We start from the raw sequence: 12650 nt of genomic DNA on the forward strand, positions 1-12650 counted from the left end.
ACCCTGCACAGTGGCTGCTATTACGATTCCTTCTAAAAAGGAAACAAAGGGGAAACAAAGCTTAGAAAGATTAAAGGGGCGTCTGGGTGGCTCAGTCAGATAAGCGTCCCACTGTTGGTATTGGCTCAGGTCATGATCTCAGGGTCATGAGATTGAGGCCCCCTGTGGGGCTCTGCGCTCAGCAGGGGGTCTGCTTGAGATTCTCCCTCTCCCTCTTCCCCTAAAATAAAGAAATAAATCTTTTTAAAAAAAATTTTATTTATTTATTTGACAGAGACAGCCAGCGAGAGAGCGAACACAAGCAGGGGGAGTGGGAGAGGAAGAAGCAGGCTTCCAGCGGAGCAGCCTGATGTGGGGCTCGACCCCAGAACGCCGGGATCATGCCCTGAGCCGAAGGCAGACGCTTAACGACTGCACCACCCAGGCGTTCCAAGAAATAAATCTCTTAAAAAAAAGATTAAATCAAGTGCCCAAGGACACCAACGTGAACTGGTGGAACTTGGATGTGAACCCAGAAAGTCAGACTCCAAAGTCCAATGCTTAATCATATTTGAGTCCATAAAGGAAGGTCTCAATAAATGGGCATGGAGAAGGTCAACCAGGTAGCACTTTCTAGTTGCCAGTAGCTTTTACGTGCATTTGGTCCTCGGATGTGCTTGGTGACTAGAATGAGTATTCCTGTTTTGCGGATGAGATGCTAGAAGCCCAGAGAGGTAGAAAGACCTGTCCAAGCTCACATAGATCATTAACAAAGTTTAGATCTTAAACATGAGTCTTCTGATGCTTCGTCAAGGGAGAGTTACCAGCCAGAAATTATATGAGCTTCAAATTCCTTACCTGTAAAGGGAGGACAGTACTTACCCACATACCTGCTTGCCTGACAGCTATAAAACGTCTCGGAACACAGTGTAGGCACCAAAACTAAATCGTCCTAGGAGTCAAACCAAGGTTATTTATTTATTTATTTATTTGTTTGTTTATTTATTAAGTAGGCTCCATGTCCATGCAGGGCTCAAGCTCATAACCCCAAGATCAAGACCTGAGCTGAGATCAAGAGTCAGATGTTGAACAGACTGAGCCCCTCAGGGGCCCCGTGGTCACATTTAATTAACATTCGAAGAAGTTCTCCGAGTTGAAGATGTATGGAGGGAGAAGGTGCAACACTTCCTGAGAGGGGGAAAGAGAGGGAAATGCCCCAGGTCATTCTCTATATAGGACAAGGTGGTTGTAGGCTCAGATGTCCAGACAGGAAGAGAAAGCTGGGGCGGGGTGAGGGGGAGAAAGAACAGCTCAGGCACCATGGGCAAGTCAACTCCCGTCTGCTCTTCAGACTGCACGGGTAAAATGGAGTTAGTAATGACAGCTACTTTATAACAATGTGGAGGGTATGAAATGACCCGGTGTACTTCCTACGGTTAGTGCCGTGCCTGGTGTGGCTTTAGAAGGCAATAACTAGTCCCTCTCATTAGGGAGATTAGGAAAACATTACATAAGATCTTAAGAAGTGTTATGGTGGTGTCTATCTATAGTTTCCATGTTATCCCAGGTCTCCAGTCGTATGGGGCACATTTTCCAGTGACGAGAAGATTGGATTCATGGCAAACTGAATCTGCTCAGTCCCAGAGCAGAAAGTCCCACCTTTCCGAGCCTCACTTTTTTCTTGTATAAAATGGGAATAACATCTTACCTACCTCGTGGAGAGGATATGAGATCCAGTGAGATAATGCAGGAGAAAATGTCAGGAAAAGCATGGGACAAAGTGGATGATTGGTGTCGTGGTGGCAGTGATGATGGCGATGATGACATCATGGTTTTTCAATTATCGTCTTGAAATTTAAGGCAGAAATAGAATTTTTGTAAACCCAACTCTCTATAAAATGCCCTTATAAAAACTAAATATGTAAGGGGAAGCTATAGCAAATACGCAAGGTAAGGATAGTATCAGAATACCCAGCAAGTAACAACCAGCATGTAAGCTGAAATACAAGGATGGCCAGCAGGGGGAGACAGACAATCACGTTGGCGTAATAGCTTGTTTTCCTACGTGTTCGGAGTGGACGTTAACAGGGGCGCTGTGTATGGACTTTAGGGCATCCACATGCTTGCTGTGGTTCTTGTTCCATATGCTCTGGGAATTCAAGGGATTAAACATTAGAACAATAAATCTGACTTGAGGGGGCTGATGTTTAAATGGAACGGTCATCTCAGACCCCACATTTCAAGGCTCTTTCTTACTAATCCCTGCCCTGGGGGCCTCCCTCACTGTCTGCGTTCTCCAGTCTCCTCCCAGAACTCCTTTGTGCTTTCATAATGCCCAGTACTCCTCCTTTATCACATTCCCTGACTCTTCCCTCAAACCCCCACCAAGCCTACAGAACATCCCATTAGCTGGATCTCCAACATATATCTGGAACCTGACCACATCTCACCATCCTGGTCCAGCCCCTAATTTCCTCGGGTTCTTGCAAAAGCCTCTTTGACTAGGGTCCTGATTCTGCCCCTTGCAGTTAGTCTCTCCCCAGAGCAACCAGAATGATGCTTCTGAGACACAAAACAGATGGAGTCCCTCCCCAGACGAAAGTTCTCCAAAGGCTCCTCAGGGCACTAGAGCAAAAGCCAAAATGGAATCTAAGCCCCGCGGGGTTCTCCGGCTCCCCCATTCCATGCCTGGCTGCCTCATCTTCTCCTCACTCTCCCTGGCTCACGTGCTCCCGCCACAATGGCCTCCTTGCTGCTGGGGTCTTGTGCTGGCTCCTGCCTCGACCTGGAACGCTCGCTAGGTCTCCGCATGGCGAGTTCTCCCTCCTCCTGTCTTGGCTGGAATGTCTCTCTTGCTGTGCAGTCTCCCTCGACCACCCTCTATATACTGCACTGCTCCAGGCATCCCAAAGCCCTCTGCCCTTCTCTGCACCTTGCGTGAAGGGTCATAGTGCTTCCTGTGTGCCGGAGACTGTCCTAGGCACTTCCAGAACATCTTGCTTGCTTCTCACAACATTCCCTGTGATGTGGGCCTTATTATGATTTGCATTTTATAGATGAGGGAAGCGAGGTACAGAAAAGTGAGGTATCTTGAACAGAGTTCCAGAGCTCACGCAGGGAGGAGCGAGGCTGTACGAGCCCGGGCTGCCTCCCATTGCACTCAGTACCCCGAGTCGGTGTGTTTACATACACACTTCTTTCCTGTCTCCCTTCACTAGAATGTAAGCTCTCAGAGGGCAGGGACTTCTGTCCGTTTTAGTCATTGCTGTATTCCTCGGAAAGAGCTATCACATTGTAGGTGCTCAGTAAGTGTTTGTTGAGTGAATTAATAAACTTACCATAAGTACAAGAGGTGATGAATAGTGTGCAAGGTCTCTGAGCGCAGGGGCTGTCTGTCTTGTTTGGTGCTAAACCCCGTGCCTAGGGAGCACTTGGGCTGGAGGTGGCCCTCAGTAGGTATTCTCAGATGAAACGGCAAGTAGGTTCCAGCTTCTTATCAGTAAACGAGGTAGATGGCCTTTAAGGTCCCTCCAGCCTACAAGCTGGCATTGTCTTTCATTTGTGTTACCTTTCGTTTCACGTTGGGGAAGAGAATCACAGATCATTTAACATAGACAAATCACATAATCCCCAAAGGCTAGTAAAGTGCCTGGCATGGCCATTCTCCATAAATCATTACTGTCTAAATCAGTAATCAAGGGACTGTTTTTGGAAGAACATTCTACAAGGTCGTGTGGATTATGCTGTCAACTGGAAAGGACATGAGCAGGGCAGGGAGGGGACTTGGGAAGCTGCTGCCATGAGGTCAAGCAAGAGTCAGCGAGGGCAGAAGGGGTTACCAGCCGGCCACGGGTACAGGAGTGGCAGCGTGAAGAGAGCTACCCCTTGGAGGAATGAAGGAAGAGGCTGGTTTTGGGTGTGATGTGTGTGGACGAGATGAAAAACATGCATTTGGAGAGGCCTACCCAGGACCAGAGCTGGGGGGAGGAGCTTTCCAGAAGCTGGCATCCAGGTTATCAGAGACTGAGTGCAGAGAGAGCACAGCCAGAAACAGAGCCTGTGGGACTGCCCAGTTCCAGGAACTGGGAGGAAGAAGGGCAGAAGAGGGCGAGGCAGGGAGGGAGGAGCCCGACCGCAGGGTGCCGTGCTGTGCCAGTCCGTGTGGAGCGATCTCCCCAAGGAGAAGGAGAGGGGCAGCGCCAAAACCTGCCGAGGTCAGGAGGCTGGGCTGCGAAGACACAAGCCACCGACGCGCTCAGCTGGGGAGAGCAGCGCTGGCGGGCACCAAGGTGCGAGTGGCGGGTGGCGGAGAGTGGATGCAGGGGCCACACACATCCTTTGCTCTTTGCTGGCCGTGGCTTTGGGCCGGTTACTCATTCTCTGGGCTTCAGCTTGTTCACCTATAAAACACTTACAACATGACACGCCTCCATCAAAGGGCTGTGAAAGTCAGACAAGCGGAAACAAAGTCCTTAGTGCCCAGTGAGTTGTCCTTACACGTAAACTGGGATTAGCGAACTGCAACTCGTGAGGAGAAGCACGATAAAAAACAGTGGGGATACGTTTGAAACTGAAGAGGAGAATGATTTTTTTTTTAAATAATATTTTTTATTATATTATGTTAGTCACCATACAGTACATCCCTAGTTTTTGATGTAACGTTCCGTGATTCATTACTTGTGTATAACCCCCAGTGCACCATGCCGAACGAGGAGAATGATTATCTCAGACCTTGAAGCATAGGTGGGTCAAGGAGTCTTTGGTGCAAGGTCATTGGGCTTTGCCCTCATTCATGGGTCACTCGGGGCCTGAGCAGAAATTCTGCATAAGAAAGAGTCAAAGAGGCCAGAGAGGGGGTTAGCCAGACCTCTTCCAGAGGGAGGTTGGGAGGGTGGGCCCCTGGGAGGAGGTAGGGATGTTGCTTCCTCGTAGATGGGAGCAAAGGGCAGAATGGAGGGGCGTGGCAGCAAGTGATGAGTTTGCAAAGAGCAGGGAGAGGACAGGTGCTCCAGCAGCTGAGAAATTCGACATGCTTGGAATTCATTTGGGCCTAGCGCTGCATGCGGGACCCCTGGATAGCTGCTTTCCACTCTAAAAACACAGATGGGGCCCAGCTCTGGCCAAACCTGGGATACAGAGATGAATGAGGTCGGTCTTTACCTTAAAGAATTCACAGTCTAGAGGGGACGAATAGAATCACAAATTCACTCACCCATTCATTCATTCACTCATTCATTCGGCAAGCTTTCTTAAGCCCCACGGTCTATGGCTCACGGTCCTAAGACTCGCCTTAGCTCTCTGCGCACAAATCCAAGACACTGCTTATCAAAATGGTCTCTGGACATGTCTGCTCCTCTGCCCCGGCTAAGCTTTTAGAAGGCACCTGTCCTTTTCATTGCCCTAATTCCAATAACACAGAGCTGTACAATAACATAGTTCAACTTCAGGATTGAAACTTAGGTGTAACATATTAAAAACCGAAATGAAACCATAAAGAATGAAATAAAGCAGATCCTAAAATCAATACAAACAGCAGCAAATTAACCCAACTGTATATCACCTTGGTAACTCAACCACCCAGACAATGGGAATTAATTCAAGACTTGTCTTTTTTGAACATAATGCCTTGACTGTGTACTAGTAGTGAAGTGTATTCTGAGGGCAAAAATAACCCCAAATAAACCTTGAACTTTAATCAATAGGTTGGTATGGACCTACTACGTGATTTGCAGGTTGGACCAACCGAGTCCATGAACACGTGTGTGAAAGGGGAGAAGCTGAGGAAAACACCAGGGTGTCGGATTTGAATTTGCGGGGGGGGGGGGGGGAATGACTGTGAACTCATACATATTTGCAGATGCAAAATCACCTAGCTACATTGCTAATTTTGCCATATTTATTTTAATTCCTCTGAGGTCTTAATTCAAGAACATTTGTAGAATTCTAGACATTGTCCTGAGCACTTTATGTGAAGCATTTCATTTAATCCTCACCACTGACACTGTGTGTATGTATAACTCTTATTGGAAACATGAGAAACTTGCCCAAGATAATGGCAAAGCCAAGTTTGGTCTCACCCCAGAACTGTGCTTATAATCACAGGGGTAAGTAAGACAGTTCGTATTTTAGCCCCATCTTAAAACACTGCGTTCATCTGTGAAACTAAGCTTGATCTTACTGCTAAAATGAGTAGGCCTTACGGGGGAACTAAAGACCCTTAGGAATCACCTACCTCATCAACAAAAGCATTTGTGCTCAGTTGGAATACGGCATATTTTAAGGGGCCTGATAGGCAAGAATGTGGGGTTTTAGACCTGGCTTTGCCCATCTGGCACATGGCCTTATGCAAGTTTATTAGACTTCCCTGAGTCTATGCTTCCTCTTTTCTGAATTGAAGGAGCTGGAGGACACAAGGAGTCACAGACTCAAACGTCTACAGGGCTTGACACGAATGAGTAAAAGACCCCCATGACCTGTGTCCTATCTATGGTGTCGGTCACCTCTCAGCTCCAGGTGTGCACACCTGAGGTCACCAGATCTTCCTACTTACCACGAGGAGCCAGGAATCCAGACTTTTATGTGACACCTTTCAAATATTAAATTAAAAAAATAATAAAAAGCTTGCATGAGTAAAAAATAAGCAAAGAAAACAAAACAAAAAACCCCCAAAACAAAACCAGCTATACGAGTTTGTGGTCCGTAGGCCAACACCTTGTAATTTGGGGATCAGATGAACTCTGAAGTCCTTTCAAGAAAGCTTTGTTGAAAATGAAATGATCACCTTCAGGCATGGAGCAGATGTTTTGTGTCTTAAATTGTGATGCTCAAAGCTGATTATCTCGTTCATCTTCTCAAATTCTTCAGGGTTGTATTGGGAAAGTGGGTGAGTCTTGGTACTTTGGACAGTCATCTGCTTACCCGTGGGATGAAGAGGCTGAAGGTCTCTGGGAAAGGGAAATAAAACTAATATCCATTGAGAACAAGCTGTATGTCAGGAACTTTTCAGGAATCATACCAGTTGTATTAGTTGGGATTCTCCAGAGAAACAGAATCTCTGTGTGTGTGTATGTGTACATACACGCATATATGTCTACACCCCCCCCATAAACGTACATATACACATACACATATATGTACACACGCACACACACACACACACACAAACACACACAGATTTATTTTAACTTTTTTTAAAAAAGTACGTTCTACACTCAACGTGGAGCTCAAACTCACGAACCTGAGATCAAGAGTGGCGTGCTCTGCCAACTGAGCCAACAGAGTGCCCCCAGAGAGGTATTTATTTAAGTAATTGGCTTATGCAGTTATGGATGCTGGTAAACTTAAAGTCTGCATAATGGGTTAGCAGGCTAGAGACCCAGGAGCAATAATGGTGCAGTTCAAGACTGAAGGTTGTCTGCTGGCAGAATTCCTTCTTGTTCAGGGGAGATCAGTCTTTGTTTTATTCGGGCCTTCAGCTGATCGGATGAGGCCCACCCACACTAAGGGCAATCACCTTTACTCAAGTCCACTGATTTAAATGCTAATTTCATCGACAAAAAACATAGTCTCAGAAACATTCAGACCAAATATCTGGGTACTGTGGCCCAACCAGATTGACACATAAAATTAACTATCATACCACTTAATCCTCACAATGATCCAACTAAGTAGACTACTGTTCCCATTTTACAGATGAGGAAACTGACGGTATAAGAAATTAAATGGCTTCTAGAAAAAACAATTAGGAGCAGAGCTGGCATTCTACTCAAGTCTGTCTGACTTCAAAATTCATTTCTTCACCCAGTTCTATCATGATTCTAGATATTAATGCTACGATTTGATAGCACTTGATTTGGTAAGGTCCAAGTTCGTGATAGATAGCAGGATCAAGGGAGCTAACTGCAGAACCTAGAGCTCCAATCTGGACATCCAGGGAGATCTCCACGAGTGGATATTATCAGCCAAGTTGTCTTTACATGGATTATATCATGGATTCTTCTTCCTGGGATCAGGCAAGACAGTAGCTTAACGAACCAGGGAATTGTTTTCCTACACCTGGGCCTTTTCCAAGCTCTGTTTACATGCCATCCAACAAATATTTGCTGAGCATTTCCTGCATGCAAGTCAGGGTGCTTGGAAGCTGTGGATACAGAGGTGCATGAGACACATTCTTTTTTTTTTTTTTATAATGATTTTTTATTATATTATGTTAGTCACCATACAGTACATCCCCGGTTTTCGATGTAAGGCTCGATGATTCATTAGTTGCGTATAACACCCAGTGCACCATGCAATACGTGCCCTCCTTACTACCCATCACCAGTCTATCCCATTCCCCCACCCCCCTCCCCTCTGTAGCCCTCAGTTTGTTTCTCATAGTCCATAGTCTCTCATGTTTCATTCCCCCTTCTGATTACCCCCCCTTTCTTTATCCCTTTCTTCCCCTATTGATCATTCTAGTTCTTATGTTCCATAGATGAGAGAAATCATATGATAGTTGTCTTTCTCTGTTTGACTTATTTCACTAAGCATTATCTCCTCCAGTGCCGTCCATGTTGTAGCAAATGTTGAGAACTCATTCTTTCTGATTTCTGAGTAATATTCCATTGTATATATGGACCACAACTTCTTAATCCAGTCATCTGTTGCAGGGCATCTCGGCTCCTTCCATGATTTAGCTATTGTGGACATTGCTGCTATGAACATTGGGGTGCATATGGCCCTTCTCTTCACTACGATGAGACACATTCTTGGCATCAAGTCGCTGTGGGTCTAGTATAGGCAGTAACGCACACAAGCACAGTGCTGTAAATGGAGCCCTGTATGGAACCAGAGAGAGGAGACCTGGTCTCCTGTCTCTTGTCTCTCTGACTCTGGGGTCCAGGCCTGTCTGGATTTTGTATCCTTGGAGCCTAAATGCTCACTGAATGTCTGCATGGGTGAAGGAGTAAATGGAAATTCCTTATTCCCGTGTCTGCACCCTTCAGTGCATGGTTATCTCCTTAAGGGCAAGGGAAGGAGCTAAAAATGTGGGCTCATGACTTCGATGATCTGACTCCAAAGTCCAGCCACCCCTCCTACCTGCTGTGGAATACGATCTCTCCATGGCTCGGTATCTTTGACTGTGAAATAGAGCCAATCATAGCACATGCCATAGAGCCACTGTGAGGATCACAGGAGTTAATGAAGTGAAGATATGCAGTGGAGCACTGAGCACAGAGCCTACTTATTTCATTGGCATGGTCACCATTGGTTTCTGTCTTTGGGATACAGCCCGACTCTATAAGTAATTGTGGGTGATCAATGGGTGACTGAACTAACTTATCTTGGGACACCGGGGAAGGGGGGGGGCAGGCTGACCCTTGCTTTCTCTTTTCCTCTCTGGTTGCTTCATCTCATCTCACTGCTGCATTTCCCTTGAAGCCTCACTAGCCCTTGAAACGTTGGAACCCAGGGCAGTCTAATCCCTAAATTATTCACATCTCAAGGTGAGTTGCCCATCAAGTGGATGGGGTTAAGTGGATGAGGAATTAGCTTCTTCAAAGCTTGAAGGGAAGAAGAGCAGGGCAGCCTTCTTCCCTGCTACTCAGGCAGTCATTGTGTCACTAGCTGTTCCCTGGAAACACATTCCAGTCAGACATTAGCCAAGTTAGCCCTCCTTGGAAAAGGCCAGCTCTCTAAAACTAGTTCCTAGCCCTGCCAGTGGAGCCTTCAGGACTCTTCTTGGTCTCTGGCTTCCCTCACTTTTCTACATACTATCTCTTCAGCAGTAGGAATATTTTCAATGCTTAAGGAGAATGTTTCTGATAGTTTGGGCACCTCTGCGTGGAGGCAGATAATGGGAGATTGCCTTAAGGATTGAGTTCGCATGGAAATAACTTGCTGTGTGGCCTTGGGCAAATCACTTCACTTCTCTGGGCTTCAATTTTCTCATGTAAATAACTGAGAGAGCTGGACAAGGTGATTGCTAAGATCATTCTTGCTCTAAAATTCTATGATTGTCAAATCATGGAGTCAGTAAATGGCCACCAGCAAACATGTACGGAAAGGAATTCTGTTTTGGGGAGATGGGTGTAGCAATAGCTTGTAGAACAGACTGTGGATCAAGTAGACCCTGCAAAGGAGGGAACCATATAGTTGCCCCATTAGATTCAAGGAAGGTGACCACTCCTTGTGTTCACAATCAGAGAGACCAAAGTACTCAGTGCCTCCCCTTCCCCACCACATGCCGTTCTATAACCAGCTAGCTTCCAGTGATTCATCGCAATGACTTCCATCCTTCCTAATGAGGGCAGCCTAACAGAAGCCTTTCTCTAATGAATACTATGTGATTTCCTTGAAAATGATGAACACGACTAATTCTCGGAAATCCTTGCAATACTTTTGTTTGTTCCAGCCCAGAGAAATTCTGGAACACTGCTTAGAGGGATCAACTCTCTTGGCTTCTCACTTAGTTACACTGTGTTCAATTAGATCAGACCTGGATGTGACTTGGCGTGGGATCACCATAATGGTTAGACTTCTAATTTGGAAGACGTCAACTTATCTTTACATCTCACCCTTTATCTTGGCTTGTCAGAAATTCATTAACAACGGGAAAAGATTACATAAAAATGTCCACATTTCAATTAACCTTCAGGTAACCTTGTTGGAATTCAGTCAAAAGTTTTTGCCAGGGAGATGCAATAAAATATATTCATTTAAGCCAAGGAGGAAAAAGCAAAACAAATATATTTTGGAAGAAGGAATAATACTCTAAAATGTTCTGCCTATATTTTGTCCTTTTAGCTTTAGATTGTCAATATATTGAATTTTCTCTCTGAATTGAAGACCAATTGTAGTCAGTTAAGAATATATTCTAAATAGACATGTAACAAGGAAGTTAATGGATATAATCTTTGGATGACAGATTTCAGATTGGACTGATAAAAAATACCAGAGCATTTAGGATTTGGTCCTAAAGTCTCAAGTGCAGGCTCTGCCTTCCTTGATGTCTATGGTGTCTTTGTCAAAGACTCAAGGCTGGGAAAACTTTATGGTTCTTTTGTTATATAATCTATCCGAGGTCAATGGGAAATACCTAAGAGTCCCCTTTTCCTTTCATCTTCAAAATGCAAACGATTCAGAAAACACTCAGGGTATTTTTTTTCTGGACTAGAGAATTAATGACCACCTTCCATATCTCAAATCTTGATATTCAAAACTTGCTTTTCAACTCCTGTTGGGTTGACACATCTCATTTTTGTAGGTCTTGGGCTTTTTGGAGGGTGGAGAGGAGAATTTGGGGTTACATGTAATATAAAGTTCATAGCAAATGTTTATTGAAATACTTGCTATCATAAAAATTTATTTGCATAAGGTTAATTTATAAAATAATTTTTATAACATTGTATGTAATTACAAAACAAAATTTGGAAAATATTCTAAAAGGAGGAAGAAGAAAGTAAAAACCACTTCTAATTCCATCATCCAGAGATAATCACCATTTTCATATTTTTGGTATAATGCCAAACTTAATGCCTGGCAAAAAGTAGGTACTCAAAAAGTATTCGTCTATTGTGACACAAAGAAGTGTAAAGACATTCCATGTTCATGGATTGGAAGAACAAATATTGTTAAAATGTCTATACCACCCAAAGCAATCTACACTTTTAATGCAATCTCTATCAAAATGGCAACAGCATTTTTCATAGAACTAGAACAAAAAATCCTAAAATCTATATGAAACCATAAAAGACCTTGAATAGCCAAAGCAATTTTGAAAAAGAAAAGCAAAGCTGGAGGCATTACAATTCTAGACTTCAAGTTATGTTGCAAATCTGTAGGAATCAAAACAACATGGTACTAGTTAGGAGAAAACAAATACCATATGATTTCACTCATATGTGGACTTTAAGAAACAAAATAAAAAATCCTTGGGGGATAAAAGAGGAAAACGAAGAAACAGACTCTTAACTATAGAGAACAAACTGATGGTTACCAGAGGGGAGGGGGATGGGGTGGATGAGTGAAACAGGTGATGGGGATTAAGAAGCACACCTGTTATGATGAGCACAGGGTGATGTATGGAAGTGCAGAATCATTATACCGCACACCTGAAACCAATATAACACTGTATGTTAACTATACTGGGATTCAAATTAAAATTTAAAGAATGCATTCATCCATTAACTATGTCCTCAAATGTTTGTTATTATGAAATGTATGTATTTATATCTATCTTCTTAATTGCAATTATAGCATGCGAACTGTTTTGTAACCTGCTTATTAACATGTTCCTCAAAATTGCAAGCCAAAATGAGTTTTCTATTTCAAAACCATGCCCTTAGAAATACTTTCATAACTTACAACAAGTTGGTAGACTATGTCCTTTGAACCAGCCTAAAGCATATGGTGTTGTAGGTCAGGTTCCTTAGGGTATAGACTCTGAGAAGGAGGAGATTTGAGAGTAGTGGCTTTTTGGGAGTAGAAAGTAGAGAAGTTATTGGGGTGCTCATGGGATCAGTACTTCAGGAGGGGAGGCAAAAGAATCTGCTTTGGGCAAAAGGAGAAATGAGACTGCATAGCAGTCTCAGCAAAGGCCTCATTCAGTTGATCCCAAAGGGAGCTGGGATGTCCCTTTGGGTGGTCTCTACTTGAGGCAAAGAGATTTCTCTATGTTTCCAGCAGAG

The sequence above is a fragment of the Ursus arctos genome, unplaced genomic scaffold (genome assembly GCF_023065955.2).
Source record: "Ursus arctos isolate Adak ecotype North America unplaced genomic scaffold, UrsArc2.0 scaffold_9, whole genome shotgun sequence".
NCBI lineage: Eukaryota > Metazoa > Chordata > Mammalia > Carnivora > Ursidae > Ursus > Ursus arctos.